The 16,508-nt window shown below is 39.4% G+C and overlaps 1 protein-coding gene across 6 annotated transcripts in view; it reads right to left on the reverse strand.

Annotated features, from left to right (window-relative positions):
• Positions 1-1,647: 1,647 nt before the first annotated feature.
• LOC107794505 (histone-lysine N-methyltransferase ATX2) overlaps positions 1,648-16,508 on the reverse strand; it is a 70,278-nt gene continuing 55,417 nt past the window's right edge. The window contains exons 26-27 of one of the 6 annotated variants that reach the window (XR_012698477.1): positions 2,895-2,952; positions 2,312-2,755 (exon numbers count right to left, since the gene is read on the reverse strand). The gene's annotated coding sequence lies outside the window, so the exon portion shown is untranslated. Of the gene's footprint in view, positions 1,860-2,311; positions 2,756-2,894; positions 2,958-4,147; positions 4,862-16,508 lie in introns of those variants that run through there. The other 5 variants (XR_012698475.1, XR_012698487.1, XR_012698481.1 and 2 more) reach the window with 5 other exon arrangements.

A 16,508-nucleotide genomic window follows, 5' to 3' on the forward strand; every position in this document is an offset into this window, starting at 1 on the left:
ATTGAGATTTGTTATTCAATGTTCATGTGAAATTAGTACGGTATTAGAACTCTACGTCTATTACTATAATTTTAAATTAAAATTATATTATTTAATTGACTTCAAATCCCTAAATATTAGGCAAATTATTAAATATAGATATAGATATATATAGATATATAAATATGGATACATATTAATAGCCTGTTTGGCCATGTCCTGTTTGGCCATGTTTTTTTTGTGCTAAAATACTTTTTTTGTGCCAAAAATACTTTTGTCTTTTACGTTTGAGAACAAATACTTTAAAAAAAATTGATTTTAAAATTTTGGTAAAAAAGACTATAACCTCGGTAACTATAAATATCCAAGTATGCAACGAATGAGTATAAGAAATTGAATAAATACCCTCACATGTGATATATGGAAACAGACTTGAAATAGAATTATTACGGGAGATCACTTCGTCTAATATTTCCCCCCCTTTCATCCTTGGGTGATTTTACAACTACATTCCTAAATTCTATAAATATTTTAGAGTATAAAAGTCTTCAAGAATATTTTTGTCGTTCAACATTTAACCTAAAACATTCATACTTTTATAATAATATAGATAGATAGATAGATAGATTAGTTCTTACTTATTCTTTGTAAACTGTTTCATTTTAAGTATTCTTGTTCATCATTATATCCAAACTCATTTATGCCATTTGAATTGATAATATAGTACTTTTGATTGGAATTATCATTGAAAATATGATAAATTATACCTTAATATTCTCACTAATTCAAAAAAAAAAATAGTTAAATAGGGTGCAACTTAGTTTGTTTATATTTAATATTGATGAGTGTTATTAGATCTTGAAAAATAAGGAATTAAAATTAAAATGTAAGTTTTTCTTCTTGGATATGGATTAGATTAAGGAGTTATAAAGTTATATTATGCTATTTAAATGAGAAAATAATTTATATAAGTTAAAATGTTATTTTATTTTGAATTTTTAAATATTAGGAGCTCCTGTTACAGAATTTTTTTCACTTAATTTTAACGTTATTATTTAAATGATTAAATTATATTTAATGTATAATATAATGTATGTGTTATCCATCATCAATGATTAAATAGTTTGTATTAAAAACTAAAAAATTTATAAATCACCTTAAGACTTCATGCACATGTGAAATATTAGAATGAACAATATTCATATGGTTCAAAAAGAAATCGAAAAAAGTGGATTTTGACATGTTTGATGATTCTTACGTGGTTAGTACTACAAAACTCAAATGAAGACTAAATTCATAACGTAATAAACACTTGGAAACATTTAAGGAAAATACCTACATAATTTAAATATGGAAAAAAAGTTGTATAAGTAAAATCAAACTCCATTTTAGATTCCTCAATATTAGGAATATTTACCTAGTTCAAATAAGGAAGAATTTAATAAATAAAATTTAGTTGATTAAGTCTTAAATATTAAAAAAATGAAGTAAATTACAATTACAAATTTGTCCAATGTGAAATCTATTTTTAAAGGGTAAAAAAAGCGAACGATATTTTGCTAAGAGACTTTGTGCTTTTAATATAGTATAGATTAGTGAATTTCTTAATACATATACAAGGTCCACGCAAAAGCTATTGGATTCCTTCAGAATTATAATCATTATAAGTTATTGGGTTCTAAATTAATAAGTTATACATATTCAATGAAATTCTTAAGACGAATACATGGTTTGAACAAAAGCTAGCTATTGGGTTCGGCCGAACCCACACCCCGCACTCTGCCCCGCCCCTGTGCCGAAGTAACATCAGTCCTCTCAGTTTCTTAGCATGTTGAAGGCTTAAGATCGTTTTAATTACTTTAGAACAGCCAAAAATTCTACTGCAAGACATCAATGTTGCAAAATTAATGAACTAATCATTCTACAGATCAAGTAATATAACAAGCTGTACACAATTAAATAAATAGAGACATTGATATTAGCTACACATGAATCTTCTTGATTAACTGGTAAGCTACTTTAGTTACAGTTGTCAAACTAACAAACTGAAAGCTAATTCAGTTCTTGGTTATCTGCCAGACAACACAATACAACCAGGGGCGACAACGGATTCAGCCTAACCCAGTAGCTTTAGTCCAAACTCTATATTTGCCTTAAGAAATTTATTGAATAGGTACAAATTCTTAATTTAGAACCCAATAACACAAAAAGGTTAGAATCCCGAACACAATAACTTCAAATCCTAACTCCGCCTCTGAATACAACATCACTCTATTCTTTTCATACAATCTTCTCAAATTGGCCAATATTTTCTTTTTGAATATGAAATGGATTTTACATAAACATGACCAACTGATAATTTGAATATGAGAAGATAAACTGAAGAATAGATTGAAAGTATGAGCAAAGATACCGTCTTACGCTTGAATCCTTTTAGATTCACACTTTTCAATTTATATGGTTACATCACCTGATGTGAGACACTTATACACACTATTCTATATTACATTTATAATGTATTCTATTCACACAATAAATCAAGCCTCCATTTAGATTCCTCCAACATTCTTCGTGTCACTATGCAAGCCGAAGAAATTTACTTTGTTAGAAAAGTGAGTATTCAGGGGCAAATGACTGATTTTTTTTAATTAACTAGGATGGGTTCAGCAGTTTGGAAAATCTTAGTGCTTTGGAACATTTAAAGTAGTTGAGAGATATTGGTTTAATAAGCAAAATTCTTCACCTTCCTCTAGCATTCTTCAGTTCTCTATGCAATCTGAAAAAATTAACTTTGTCAAATACAAGATTTGTTTGGAGTAAGGCAAATAAACTGGGGTTTTTAACCAGCTTAAAGTATTATCGATTGAAAGGAAAGATCTAAGGTTGTAAATCTTCAATTTCAAAAACTTAAGTACCTTGTTCTTAAATCATGCGATGAACTTGCGGTTGTACCAATTAAGTTGGCTGATGTAGCTAGCCTTCAAAATACGACGTCGGAGAACGCAAAGAAGGAGATCAAATTTACTATCCCACATAGGAAACAAGAGATGCATTGCAAAAAGCAACTCTAGAACAAAAATCAAAGACAAAAAAAAAAAGGGTCAAGCTCTAAAGAGTTCAACTTCATTCTCACTATATTACGCCCCTCCCCGAAACAATTGATTGCAACGTCACACGGTGTAATTGAAAAAGGTCAGTCGATGTTCTAAATCTTCATTATCAAAGTGTATGTCTATATATTCATACTCAGCGGACAATTTATCCATTATCTGTAGAGATTAGAAAGTATTGCCGCCAAAAGGGTGGTAACACTTGAACTCGAGGGTTTGGGGAGAGGGGTCGCTGTAACAGTTGCCTTGGGATATTCCCACATCAGAGTTAGTGGAAAGGTAAATAGCCATAAATAATGGTCAGGGTCTCCACTTGGTAGGCGACTTTTGGGTTAAAGGCGCAAAGAGGACAAAAATCATGACATTCAAAGCCTGGAGGTAGCTCAAAGGACCGTATCAAAGCAAAAATAGTTGTCATGTTGGACTTGGGCTAGGACAAATGCCAAAAGCCTTGAGATGACCTAAAGGGGTCCAGCCGAAGGGACAAAATGTGAAGCCCAAAAGCCTTAAGATGGCATAGAGGAATCGGGCCAATAGGGACAATACCCGCCACGTTGGACTTAGGCCATGACAATGACTAATAAGGAGCCCATTGTATATCACTGTAATGAAGCCTATACAATATGCTCTCGGTTTCATATCATAGGTATAGATGCAGCCTCTTTCTGTCATGGCCAAAGTCCAACATGACACGTATTGTTCGCTTTGCCCGGACCTCTCTGGACCACCTCAAGGCTTTTGGGACTCATTGTTTTGTCACCTTGAATTTTTAACCCAAAAGGCGCCTACCAAATGGAAACTTGGACCACTACTTGTGGCCCGTAACACTTCAATCTGATTCCTATGTGGAATTAGCTTAAGGCAGCTGGCACAAAAGCCGCCCTTCGAGTTTAGGTATCAACCTCTCTTTGGTTGTGAAACTTTCTATTCTTTATGAATGATGGATACATGGTTTATCGATACACTTGGCGAAAACCATAACAAAGATAAATCATCTCAAAACAAAATGTATTCGAATGACCTTTTTCAATTTTGTTGTTGTGTCGTTGCATAAACTATTTTGGGGTGGGGTGGGGGTGGGGGGGAGCGAAATGTAGTGAGCATGAATTTGAAACTCTGTAGAGCCTAGCTCTTCTTTTTCGTATCTTCTATTTCCATTCTAGATTTGCTTTTTGCATGTGTTCTTCATGCATTTCCTGCTTTCCGTTAGATAGTTTTATCACCTTGTTTGTGTTCTCCGGTGCCATTTCTTAACCATCTCTTAAAGGTTACTGACATTAACCAGCTCAATTAGTACAACCTCAAGCATATCACATGATTTAGGACAAGGTATTTAAGTCTTTGAAATTGGAGATTTGCAACCTTCAAATATTTGAGGTTTGCTCTTTCAATCTGCAATATTTCTTTAGTTGGTTAAAACTTCCAATCTTTGAATATCAGGTCGCCCTATTGAATGATATTTTGCCAACTTTAGGACCTCAAGACATTCCAATTGCCCCACAGTCTAATCGCCTCACTCTAAGCAAACCTTGTATTTGATAAAGTTATTTTTTCTAGTTTGCATAAAGAACTGAAGAATGCTAGATGAAGGTGAAGAGCTTTGCTCAAGAAACCAATATCATTTAACAACTTCTAATGTTCCAAAAGCACTTAAGATTTTCAAAACTGCTAAACTCACACTAGTTAGTTCTAGACAAGTCAATCTTTTGTCCTTGAATACTCACTTTTCTAAGATTACAAGCCCTTGATAGCGCATTTCTTTTCGCAACTTCCTGGTGCAACTTAAGAAAGAGTTTGTAAGCAAAAAGGTTCACCCGTTTGGCTAGGAAGGGACAAATCAAACAAGTTAGATGATTTATTTTCATTTATTTAAATCTTGGTATATGAAATTATCTAGTATTTCTCCTCTTATGTATCTTGCAAATAAAAGATTTCGTTGTCAATAAGTCCTTCCCTTATTCTATTCAAGTCTCTCCCACGAAAGAAGAGAAAAAGATTCTTAACTTCTACACTTGTTCTAATGCGCAAATTTTGCTGGGACATTGGTGTGCATATGTCTCAGCTGTAACATGATCCCTACTTGTGACTTTATTAAATATAAGAGCTTGTAGATTCCAAAAGGGAAAAGACAAAAAAAAAGAACATGAACTCGTCTGGTATTTGCAGTTACACTATTATTCTTTGAGAGGGTCCTATAACCCCTCTGGACTATTTTGAAGTGGAATATATACCCTCTTGAGAAGTCACACCCAAAACTATACTAAGTGGTGATAATACACGCTCCCACATATTTATTTCATAATTATTTTTTAGTTTTTCTTCTTCTTTTCCTTTTAACCTTTTTTCTATTCGATTTTTTCTCTTTCATTCTTTTATTTTACCCTGCCACTACCGCCGACAATCAGAAGCCATGGTTTCGTCCTCTTATCTCTCTTTTTTCTTCTATTCCTTTCTTCTAGAGTCTAATCAACAACACCTTCTTGAGAAATACCAAAGAAAGTATTTTTCAAATGGAAAGAAGACGAGAAAAGAATTTATTTTTGTACATTAACGACTCTATTAGTGGAACAAAAGAAACTAAAAAGAGCAATTGATTAAGGGTGTGTTTGGTTTTTTATAGAAAATATTTTTCAACTTTGGTTAGCTTGAATGTTATAAAAATATTTTCTTGATGAACAAGAGGAAAATCTCCCCTCACCAACTCTATACCCCGGCACACCTCACTCTCAATAGCAAATCCCCCCTCACCACCACCACTAACCCACCCTCGGCCCCCTTTCCCTTGCCTTGTTCCACCCCTTCCTTCCGCCCCTGACCCACCAACTCCTGCCACCCCTCCCCCGCCCGTCTCGGACTTCGTGAACCGAAACACAAAGATCGGGGCCCCGGTGTCGAAGTAAGGGACCAAATGTCGGGACAGGGTCAAGTTTGGGGTCGGTCACCAGTGCCAGGTGTCGGGGTTGGTGTTCGGGTCTAGGATCGAGGGTAAAAAATGGGGTTGCGGTTGGGGACCATGGTAAGGGTTGAGGTTCGACGTCGGGGCCAGGTTGGGGTCATGATCCACTATCACGGTTCAGTTCGGGTTGCGGGTCTAGGAACAATGTCAAGGCCCGTGGCCGGGATTAAGGATCGAGGTTCGGGTTAGAGTCAGGGATAGGGGTGTGGATACAGAGTCAAAGTCAAGATCGTGGTCAAAATCGGGTGTTGGTGTCAGGGTCCAAGTTCGGGTCGAGTTCAGGTTTGGTTTCGGGTTTGGGTCGGGGTTCAATTCTGGGGTTGGGTTCGATGTATGAATTAAGGGTCAGGGTCGGGGTCAGATGTCGAGGTCTAAGGTGTGAGTCCAGCATTATAGTGCTTGCCTAAACTATATAATGCTCTTGGGACAATATTTTCTCCTTATTAACCAAACACTAGGAAATAAGTAAGAAAGCCACTTGTTTTCCGGGAAATATTTTCTAGCAAAACATTTTTCATGGAAAACATATTCCATCATACCAAACACACCCCAAGAAAAATAGCATTTTGGTTTGATTTTGTGGGGCAAGAGAGAAGATGAAATGAGAGCAAAAAGAATCATTGGAGTTAGCCTTCCAGTTATACATCGGCTTAAATTGTTCATTGTTGTTAGCTGGATTTTTGAGACTCGAAAGAAAGTTGAAGGAAAAACAAGAAGAGGAAGGAACCGGAGCGAAGGCCTGATGGCGGAAGAAATTTTTCTAGCTGGGTTGTTCCTTTAGCTAGTTGGGTTATATTTCGAATTTATGTTGCTAGTTGGGTTATATTTCGAATTTATGTTGTGGGGATGTGTGGGGTAATATATATATATATATATATATATATATATATATATATATATATATATATATATATATAGCTTATATACTATATTGGAAGAATATATTTCACTCTCTGCCACATCAACATTTAAGGGGTAAATAATTCCACTTTAAAATAGTCCAAGGGGGTCATAGGACACCGTAAAGAATAAGTGTGTAATTGCAAATAGGAGATAAGTTCAAGAGGGTTTATATACCTTTTCCAATTTCAAAACTTAGCAAAGAACTTTGAAGAGCGTTGTCCAAACGCCATATTCTTCAAACGAAATATCCCACTAAAATCCTTTGGAAAATAAGTTTGAGGGATTCAATGTTCAAACGCCATATTCTTGGAACCAAGATTACAAAATGCAAATAAAACTAACAATAGGATAGGAAACGACAAATTATAAGAAAAATGTCACAACCCGCATTTTGGGGTTGTGACTTCATTCGAAACCGGTGAGAAAAGGCTCTTTTGATTCTCTGACGTAGACCTGTTTACTCAGGAAACTTGGGCTTTTTAATTTTAAGCATATATAAGGGGGGTATAGGTGTTGAAAGCTCAACCCGCCTCCCCCATACGTGCTGCCACCAAGCCGTATCAAATGAGCGACCTTGAGGGAGAACCTCAAGGGCCTGCCTGGACGACTCAAAGGAGTGTCCTAAGTATCCATACGAGTTAGGGAACTCTATGGACGGCGCAACGCCTTCGGGCTAGCGTTGGGCACCAAACGGGTGCTGGAGGTTGATATGTGGGACGGGTATGCCCCGCGGGCTGCCGAAATGTTGGACAAAGACCTCTGTGCTGATTGGATACTTGATGCACCTATCTTAGGGGAATCATGTGTCGACTTGTAAGCATGACTTGGGTTCATCCATGCGAGCAAGGGTCCGTTGGCCTAAACGTGCAGTTGTGGGGTGACACCGCACTATTCGGGATGGAAGTGTGCCGCGAGGGCTATGTATGGGCATGCCACTAAAGACGCACAAGACAATGGCCAAGGACTAAAGGTTGCCTTACTCGGGCGAGACGCAAGCCGGGTATGGATGTACGAGGCGAGTGCCAAGCTTGAGGATTGGTTGTGCACGCGAGAGCGATGCTCAGTTCTAGGCAAAGGACAAGACATGTCCTTAGCCAACCCCCAGAGCGCGTATGGATTATGATCCTAAGACGAGAATCGTCACAACATGTCGAGGCCTAGAGCTTAGACATCATACGGGCGGCACAGTTGGGGCGAGCCTCATGGGCGAGCTCCATCAACAGGCACAGGATCGTGCTTGGAAAACCTGGGAAAAGTAAAGGCTGGCCTGCAGTGAGGGAAACTGCATGCGCCGCACGGGCTATTCGGTGCCGCTGACGAGCGTAAGAAAGTCGGCCCGTGACACGTGGTATCAGAGCTGATTAAGGCCATACTATGCTATGAAACAATGTCAAGGCAAGAGTTGAGATGGCGAGTGCATTTTGAATGTCAGTGCGGAGATCATGTCAAAGCAAAGATTGATGTTCATATGCCACCAGAGATCGAGAACCCGATACTGTTGGACTTCTATTGAATGGGGTGATATGCCGATGAGTCGGAAGGTCAAGAATAGTCCATGTTTGCCAGGTCGAGCAACCATATTGCAAAGAGTGGGAGCCGTGGACTATAAACTTTGGGCATGATCGCAGCGGAGATCTTGCCAAGGATGCGTACAACGCATCATTTGAGTGTCTTTCCTGCGGGATAGACCTGTGAGCTGCCTGAGGGCATTGCCAAGGTGAGGAGACGGATTCGAAGGAAATAGCGAAGCTCCAGAATTGGGCATATTTCCAAGTTGGAAGATGTCATCATTCTGGAAAGGAGTACGCCGAATGATCGGGGACCGTTGAGAGTCCAAGTGCGATGCACAACCGGACCGGGAAGTCGTGCCAGTAGGACCAAGAGAGTACCTGACTATAGGGCGAGTACAGACGTACTACCGGGAACATTGGGTACTTGCTGAGAAAGTGACAGTTAGAAAACAAAGAGCTCTGTTCGGGAATGCGTCGATGCTATGAATTTGAGAATGTAGTACTCACCAAAAGTACGTCCCAAGAGCTGGCCGAAGGCCAAGTGGGACGTGTGCGCTAAGAAGTATCCTCCACATTGAGTGTGGGAGGATCCGCCTATGCAAGAGGCATTAGGGCAAAATTGTGAGTCCGGAAGCAAACACATCCTCAAAGGTAATGAGGGCAAGGAAAAGGCTACGAGAGCGATTGTGCTACGGGAGCTATGCCAGAAGGCGTGAAAAGGCTACGGGAGCCACGCGAAAAAGCACGTTAATGCGCTTACCATTGGAGGAAGAGCTTCAGACGGACATGAAGGCCGTGGGGGTCATGGTGTGGTCGATAGTGTGGGTCAACCACAAAGTGAGACACCAGAGGGTGCAAGTGCGGAGGCACTTTCCAAGTGAACACCGAAAGGAGGTGAAGTGCAGAGGCACGCTTGGAAGATACTTGGGGGAGAAGTGCATGGGGCACGACTCCTTTTGAGCAGCCGCAAAGTACATACCTGAGGGGGCAGACTCCGGGATGTCGCATGCCTTGATGTGTCATCGGGGACGATGACATAATGAGTGTGGGAGGATGTCACAATCCCGAACCAGTGAGAAAAGGCTCTTCTGATTCTCTGACGTAGGCTTGTCTACTCAGGAAACTTGGGCTTTTTAATTTTAAGCATATATAAGGGGAATATATATATATATATATAGTGTAGTCTGGTCCCACATTGGAAGAACAGTAATATCTCTTTGTAGTGTATAACTATAAATAAGGACTTCTTGTATTGTATTTAAACATCTAATATCAATAACATATTTTCTCCCGTGCCTTCTCACATGGTATCAGAGCATTAGTGAGAAACCCGTCGTTGTGTATCATTCCAATGACTTCCGGGAAGCAAGACCTCTTCGCCGTGCGATTTTCCGGCGACTTAGAAGGCTGTCCGTAAGCAAATCACTTTCTGTTGGTGTTGTGCAAAAAAAACCAACACCACCACAAGACTCCTCAGGCTCTGGCGACCAAACCCCAATCAACCCCACAGGAAAACACACGTCCACGCGCCCTCACATGTCGGGAAAAGAAAAATTTCCGGCGAGATCTGACCCACGCGCCGGCGCATGAGCACTGTTCCGGCCAGATTTTGAAAAAGTTTCGGTTGAACAGTATGATCGCCTGGTAATTTCGATCCTACCCTTACTGGTTTTGTTTCATTCCGACCACTTTGAGTTATTACGGCAAGCTACAGTGTTTCCAGCGTGAACAGTATTTCAGGCACAGAACATTGTTCTGTTTTCCTGCTGTAAACAGTGTTTTTCAAGCTATTTCTTCAGTTTTCTCAAAGGAGTTACTTATTTCCATTATTTCAAGTTAACCCTACTACTACAAATTGTAGCGACATGGGAACCGATGCTTTGAATAGTCGGATGGTTTCTTTAGCAGATTATATTGAGTTCCTTCAGTACAAAGCATGTAAGCAAACATCTCGTAGCGACATGGGAACCGATGCTTTGAATAGTCGGATAGTTTCTTTAACAGATTATATTGAGTTCCTTCAGTACAAAGCATGTAAGCAGCAGGGGCGGCTCAACGGTAAAGCCACTCAAGCATCTGCTTGAGGCCCCACATCTAGGGGGCCCCAAAATTTTCTGATGCTGTATTAAATAGTTATATCTGTATTTGATGAATTTTTAAAAAAATATTTAGTATATTAAAAAAAAGTATATTTTTCATAAATAAGGGAACTATGAGACCAATAGAGATAATTTGGGAATAAGAATAGTTACTTACGTGTGAATATATGTCTTGCCTCCTTTATATATTATCATTATTATCACATGGCCCACGAAACTTTTATTACTTTCTCCTTAAACCGATTTTTACTTAATCTTTTATATTCCTTTCCAAATTTATAAATCCACTGTCTCATAAAATATTCTATCAAATATGATAGTAGAAAGCAATTGCGAACTCTTTTTTTGTCAAGCTTTCCCGGAATTGCACCAAAAATATTGAAACAATATAAGTAATATATCAAGTTATCCATGACTATTTGTTAAACCAGGTTCAATTGTTCTATACTTTTCTTATTACTTTGCATCTAATTTTTTTTTTTTTTATATCTTTTGTTTGTAAGTATATGTATTAGCTTTTTAAATTTATTAGAATTTTAATATGTCAACAAGAAAATATGAATCCGCATATTAAAAATGCCAAAAAAGGAGAAAAGAATTGAAACTTTAATACAATCCCAAAAAATAGGAAGAATTTATGGTAGATAAACAAATCACTAATATAATTGAGGTAGAAGAGAATGAAATCCAAGAAGAAGAAGAAGTTGGTGAGAGTTTAACAAAGATCTTTTAAAAAATTAGGAAATCCTAAAAGAATTGAATAATAATCCTAGAAAGTAGAAATATATATAATCCTAGTTAAGAAATCGATTATAAATAAATTATTAAAAATTTTACATCTCAAAAAGCTAGAAAAATTAACTTCAAAATAAAATTTTATTAAATGAGTTTTTAAATATGAAAAAACTTAGGGCCCCTCGTTGAATTTTGGCTTTAGGCCCCGGATACCGTTGAGCCGCCCCTAGTAAGCAGACATCTTCTGAGATCGCTTATGTTGTTCAAACAAGTAATAGCATGACTTGTTTCTCCCAATCTTCATCCTCTAAGTCTTGGGTCATTGATTCAGGTGCATCAGATCATATTTCTGGTAACAAATCTCTTTTCACAACTATTTCGTATTCCCAATCTCTTCCAAAAGTCATAATGGCCAATGGGTCTCAAACCATGGCAACTGCAATAGGTTAAGCACACTCACTTCCTTCCTTACCTTTAGATTCAGTCCTTTATGTTCCCAATAGTCCTTTTAATCCCATAGTTGTTAGTCGCTTAGCCAAATCACTTAAATGCGCTATTTTATTTCTTGATGACCTTGAGAGAGAACCTCAAGTGCCTGCCTGGACGACTCAAAGGAGTGTACTAGGTATCCATACGAGTTAGGGAACTCTATGGACGGTGCAACGCCTTCGGGCTAGCGTTGGGCACCAAACGGGCGCTGGAGGTTGATATGTGGGACGGGTATGCCCTGCGGGCTGCCGAAATGTTGGACAAAGACCTCTGTGCCAATTGGATACTTGATGCACCTATCTTAGGAGCATCATGTGTCTACTTGTAAGCATGGCTTGGGTTCAGCCATGCGAGCAAGGGTCCGTTGGCCTAAACGTGCAGTTGTGGGGCGACACTGCACTATTCGGGATGGAAGTGTGCCACGAGGGCTATGTATGGGCATGCCACTAAAGACGCACAAGACAATGGTCAAGGACTAAAGGTTTTCTTACTCAGGCGAAGCGCAAGCCGGGTGCAGATGCACGAGGCGAGTGTCAAGCTTGAGGATTGGGCTGTGCACGCGAGCGATGCTCAGTTCTAGGCGAAGGACAAGACATGTCCTTAGCCAACCCGCAGGGCGTGCATGGATTATGATCCTAAGACAAGAAGCGCCACAACATGTCGAGGCCAAGAGCTTAGACATCATACGTGGGGCACAGTTGGGGAGAGCCTCATGGACGAGCTCCACCAACAGGCACGATCTGGAAAACCTGGGAAAAGGAAAGGCTAGCATGCAGTGAAGGGAACTTTAGTCTAACGACCCGGCCGATCGTTTTTGATTAGTTAAGTCTCGTTCGGCGGCATAAGGCCCTGAGCAGCTTTGTATTATGTGTATTGACTTGCGTGCGTGGTTGAATTCAGTTACCGGATGATTCAGAGTGATTTGGGACACTTAGTCCCTAAAACGCAAGCTTAAGTATTAGAATTTTGACCGTAGTTGGAACTGTGTGAAGACGACTCCGGAATGGAGTTCCGGCGGTTCCGTTAGCTCCGTTGGGTGATTTTGGTCTTTAGAGCGTGTCCGGACGGTGAATTTGAGGTCTGTAGCTGAATTTGAGTGTGTCCAGTCAGAGATTTTGACTGGAAGTGGACTTTTTGATATCGAGGTCGGAATGCGATTTCGAGAGTTGGAACAACTCCGTTATGTTATTTGGGACTTGCCTGCAAAATTTGACGTCATTCCGTGTTGATTTGATAGGTTTCAGCGCGGGTTTTAGAAGTTGGAAGATTTGAAAGTTCATAAGTTCGATTCATGGTGTGATTCGTAGTTTCGTCGTTGTTTGATGATATTTGAGACCCCGAGCGAGTCCGTGTTAGGTTATGGAACTTGTTGGTATGTTTAGACGGGGGCCTGGGGCCCTAGGTATGTTTCGGACAGGTTTCAGATGATTTTTATAGTTTTGAACAGGTCTAGTTCTGGTGCTTTCGCACCTGCGACACTTTGGAGCGCAGGTGCGGCTCCGCTTCTGCGTGAGCCTGGTCGCTTCTGCGATCGTTGAGGCTTGAGAGCTCGCTCGCTTCTGCGGAAGCTGGCACGCAGGGGCGAATGCCGCGTCTACGGTTCCTCGATCGCTTATGCGAAGAAGCTCGCTTCTGCGTCCCCTCTTGCGCTTCTGCGGTGCCGCTGGTGCGGCTATGTTGTCCGTAGATGCGGACCTAGGCCTGGTAAGTTAAGTTCGCAGATGCGAACGTCTGCCCGCAAATGCGATTGCGCAGATGCGCTTAATGGTCCGCAAGTGCGGTTTTACCTAGGCAGAATCATATAAGTCAAGGGTTTGGCCATTTTCTTCGTATTTTGAATATTAGACCTCGGTTTTGGGAGCTTCTTTGAGGGTTTTTCAAGCAAATTGATTGGGTAAGTGTTCTTCACCTAGAATTTATTATATTCCATGATTTTATCTTTATTTTTATCATTTAATTTGTATTTTTAGTTAAGGAAAATGGGGATTGTTGAAGAAAACTTTCAAAATGAAAAATCATGATTTGAGGAACGAAATGGTATCGGAATTTGATAAATTTAGTATGGTTGAACTTGTATCGGAATGGATGTTCGGGTTTTGTGAAATTTATCGGGTTCCGAGGTGTGGGCCCGGGGGTCGACTTTTGGATCAATTTTTAGATTTTGACAAAGACTGAATCTTTATGATCCAGAATAGTTTCTTATGAGTTTTATTTGTGCTTTGAAGTTATTTTGATTAGATTTTAGCTGTCCGGAGGCCATTTCACCGAGAAGTTCATTTTATAGTATCGGTTTGTCTTCTTTGAGGTAAGTATCTTGCCTAACTTCGTGTGGGGAAACTACCCCTTAGAATTTGAGTTTTCTATGCTAATTGTAGTCCGTGTACGCGAGGTGACGAGTACGTGCTCGGACTTATTTGTGAAAAATTTGGCCTTTTAGGGTTCTTAGGTTCTTGTATTTACTGAATATGCAGTTGTTTTGTTATGAATACGTTTCTTAATTACTAGTTTTACCTCTACCTGCTTTAATTAGAATTAATTGCTTCATGATCCACTCTTGTTGCTTATTTGATTCTTCAGTGCCTTAACTGAAATTGTTATCTCTTCTATTGCCATGTTATCCTTTCCTAATTGCTTATCTTTATTTGAAGTTATAATTATCTCTTCTGTAATTGTTCACCCTTAATTGAGGCTAAAATTATCTTTCTGCTGCTTATCCTTATTGAATTTGTTGTATCTCTTTCCTAATTGCCCAACCTTTAAAAAAGTTAGATATCCTATAATTTAGTTGACTGACCTTATTTGGAATTATTCGACTTGTGTTAGCTCCCTCGTTGTCGAATTGTATATTGTGGACCGTTGTTACATAGTATTTCCTTTCTTGTTAAGTTGTTCTTATTATGACTAGCATTCTCTATTGTGACTACTCCTTGTGAATTAGTTCCTCCGTTTCTTTGAGTTCTGAAATTTCTGAGTTGACTTATTTGTCGTACCCTTGTATTATTGTCGTTGTTGTTGTTATACCTGTTGTAATGCGCGAGGTTTCTGCCGTGCTATTGTTACTATTGATATTTGCACATGCGGCGTGACAAGGCGGGATATATATATATATGTGGGTTGCGCATGTGGCGAGACAAGGTGGGAACATTATCATGCACGTGTGGCGAGACAAGGCAAGCATTTACTTTACTATTGCACACATGGCGAGACAAGGTGGGATGTGTCAGGGATTGATCTGTGATGACTTGTGATGGCCTGGGGGCATTCTTGTTGTTGATGTTTGTGTAGTGGTACACTTACCTGTGTGAGTTTTATCTTGTGGAAAGTTGTGAGAAAACATTCTACGTGCTGTCCATTTCCTTTCCTATACTTATTAGCTGCCATGAACCATGTTAGGACACTTGCACAAGCATACACGTAGTTGAGCACCCTTATCGGTTAAGAGGTTTTCTTGATATTGCTGAGTATAGATGCACACCCTTGTTACTTGCCTTCTATGTGAGAATGGCTCTATTTGGCACGTGAGTCGTCAGTGCGATTATGAAGTGTAATGAGGGCACATGATGCCCAGTGTTAGGGTTCAGGTATTGGGACCCGTGAGTTGCGAATAGTATGAGGTTCGATACCTCGTGAAGTTTATTAACTAAAACCTGGTGTGAAAGTGGTTGTTTTCATCTAGCTGCTACCTGCCCTTCTTTTAATTGTGTTCATCGGATTTAGGTTGTGTTTCCGTTCGTTCTTCTATGCCATTACTATGGTGTTCCGCTGATAGTTGTTTTCCTTTCTTACTGAAATTTCCGTATTATTTGCCATTTCGCGTAGTCTTTATGTAGAACTATACTCTGTTGTTCCTATACTTATACTTGTTCAGGTTATTTAGTCCAGTATGTGTCTTGACTGTACCTCATCACTACTCCATTGAGGTTAGTCTTGATACTTGGTGGGTACCGCCGTGGTGTACTCATACTGCACTTCTGCACATTTTTGTGCAGATCCGGGTATTTCGAAGTCAGTTGATCATTAGCTAGTTGTGCAGACTGTTGCTGTGGAGACTCAAGGTAAACCTATCGTTGCGTTCGCAGGCTTCGGAGTCACCTTCTGATTTGTATTCACACTGTTTACTTTATTTCAAACGGTTGTATTTAGTAAATTGTAACAAAATCTGTAGAGCTTATGACTTGTACTACCGATTTTTGGGAATTGTAAATTTTTATAGAGATTTCTATTTCAAAAATTGTTAGATGTTATTTAATTATTGTTGTTATTTAGTAAATATTAGGCTTACCTAGTCTTAGGGACTAGGTGCCATCACAATACCCAACAAAGAGAAAATTGGGTCGTGACATGCAGGCGCCGCACGGGATTGAAAAGAGACTAATTTCCAAATAACTTGTTAGGAGCAATGAAACTTACTAATAATTTAACAGGTTCAATCCTTTTTCAGATAGTCTCAATTCCTCTAATAGCTTTTATCGCCAAAGCAGTTCGCAAACACCCCGGGTATAGCACCATATTCTGCCTCTGCATTTGATCTAGCAACTATACTTTGCTTCTTGCTTCGCCAAGTAACCAAGTTCCCTCCAACGAGCGTACAATAACCGAATGTAGATCTTCTGTCATTCAGAGATCCAGCCCAATCCGCGTCTCTAAAGACTTTATTTAGAGGTCATCATGTTTGGAGAAAAGTAAACCTTTCTCTGGAGGAGACTTCAGATACCGCATAATATGA

This window comes from Nicotiana tabacum, chromosome 14 (genome assembly GCF_000715075.1).
Source record: "Nicotiana tabacum cultivar K326 chromosome 14, ASM71507v2, whole genome shotgun sequence".
Lineage (NCBI taxonomy): Eukaryota > Viridiplantae > Streptophyta > Magnoliopsida > Solanales > Solanaceae > Nicotiana > Nicotiana tabacum.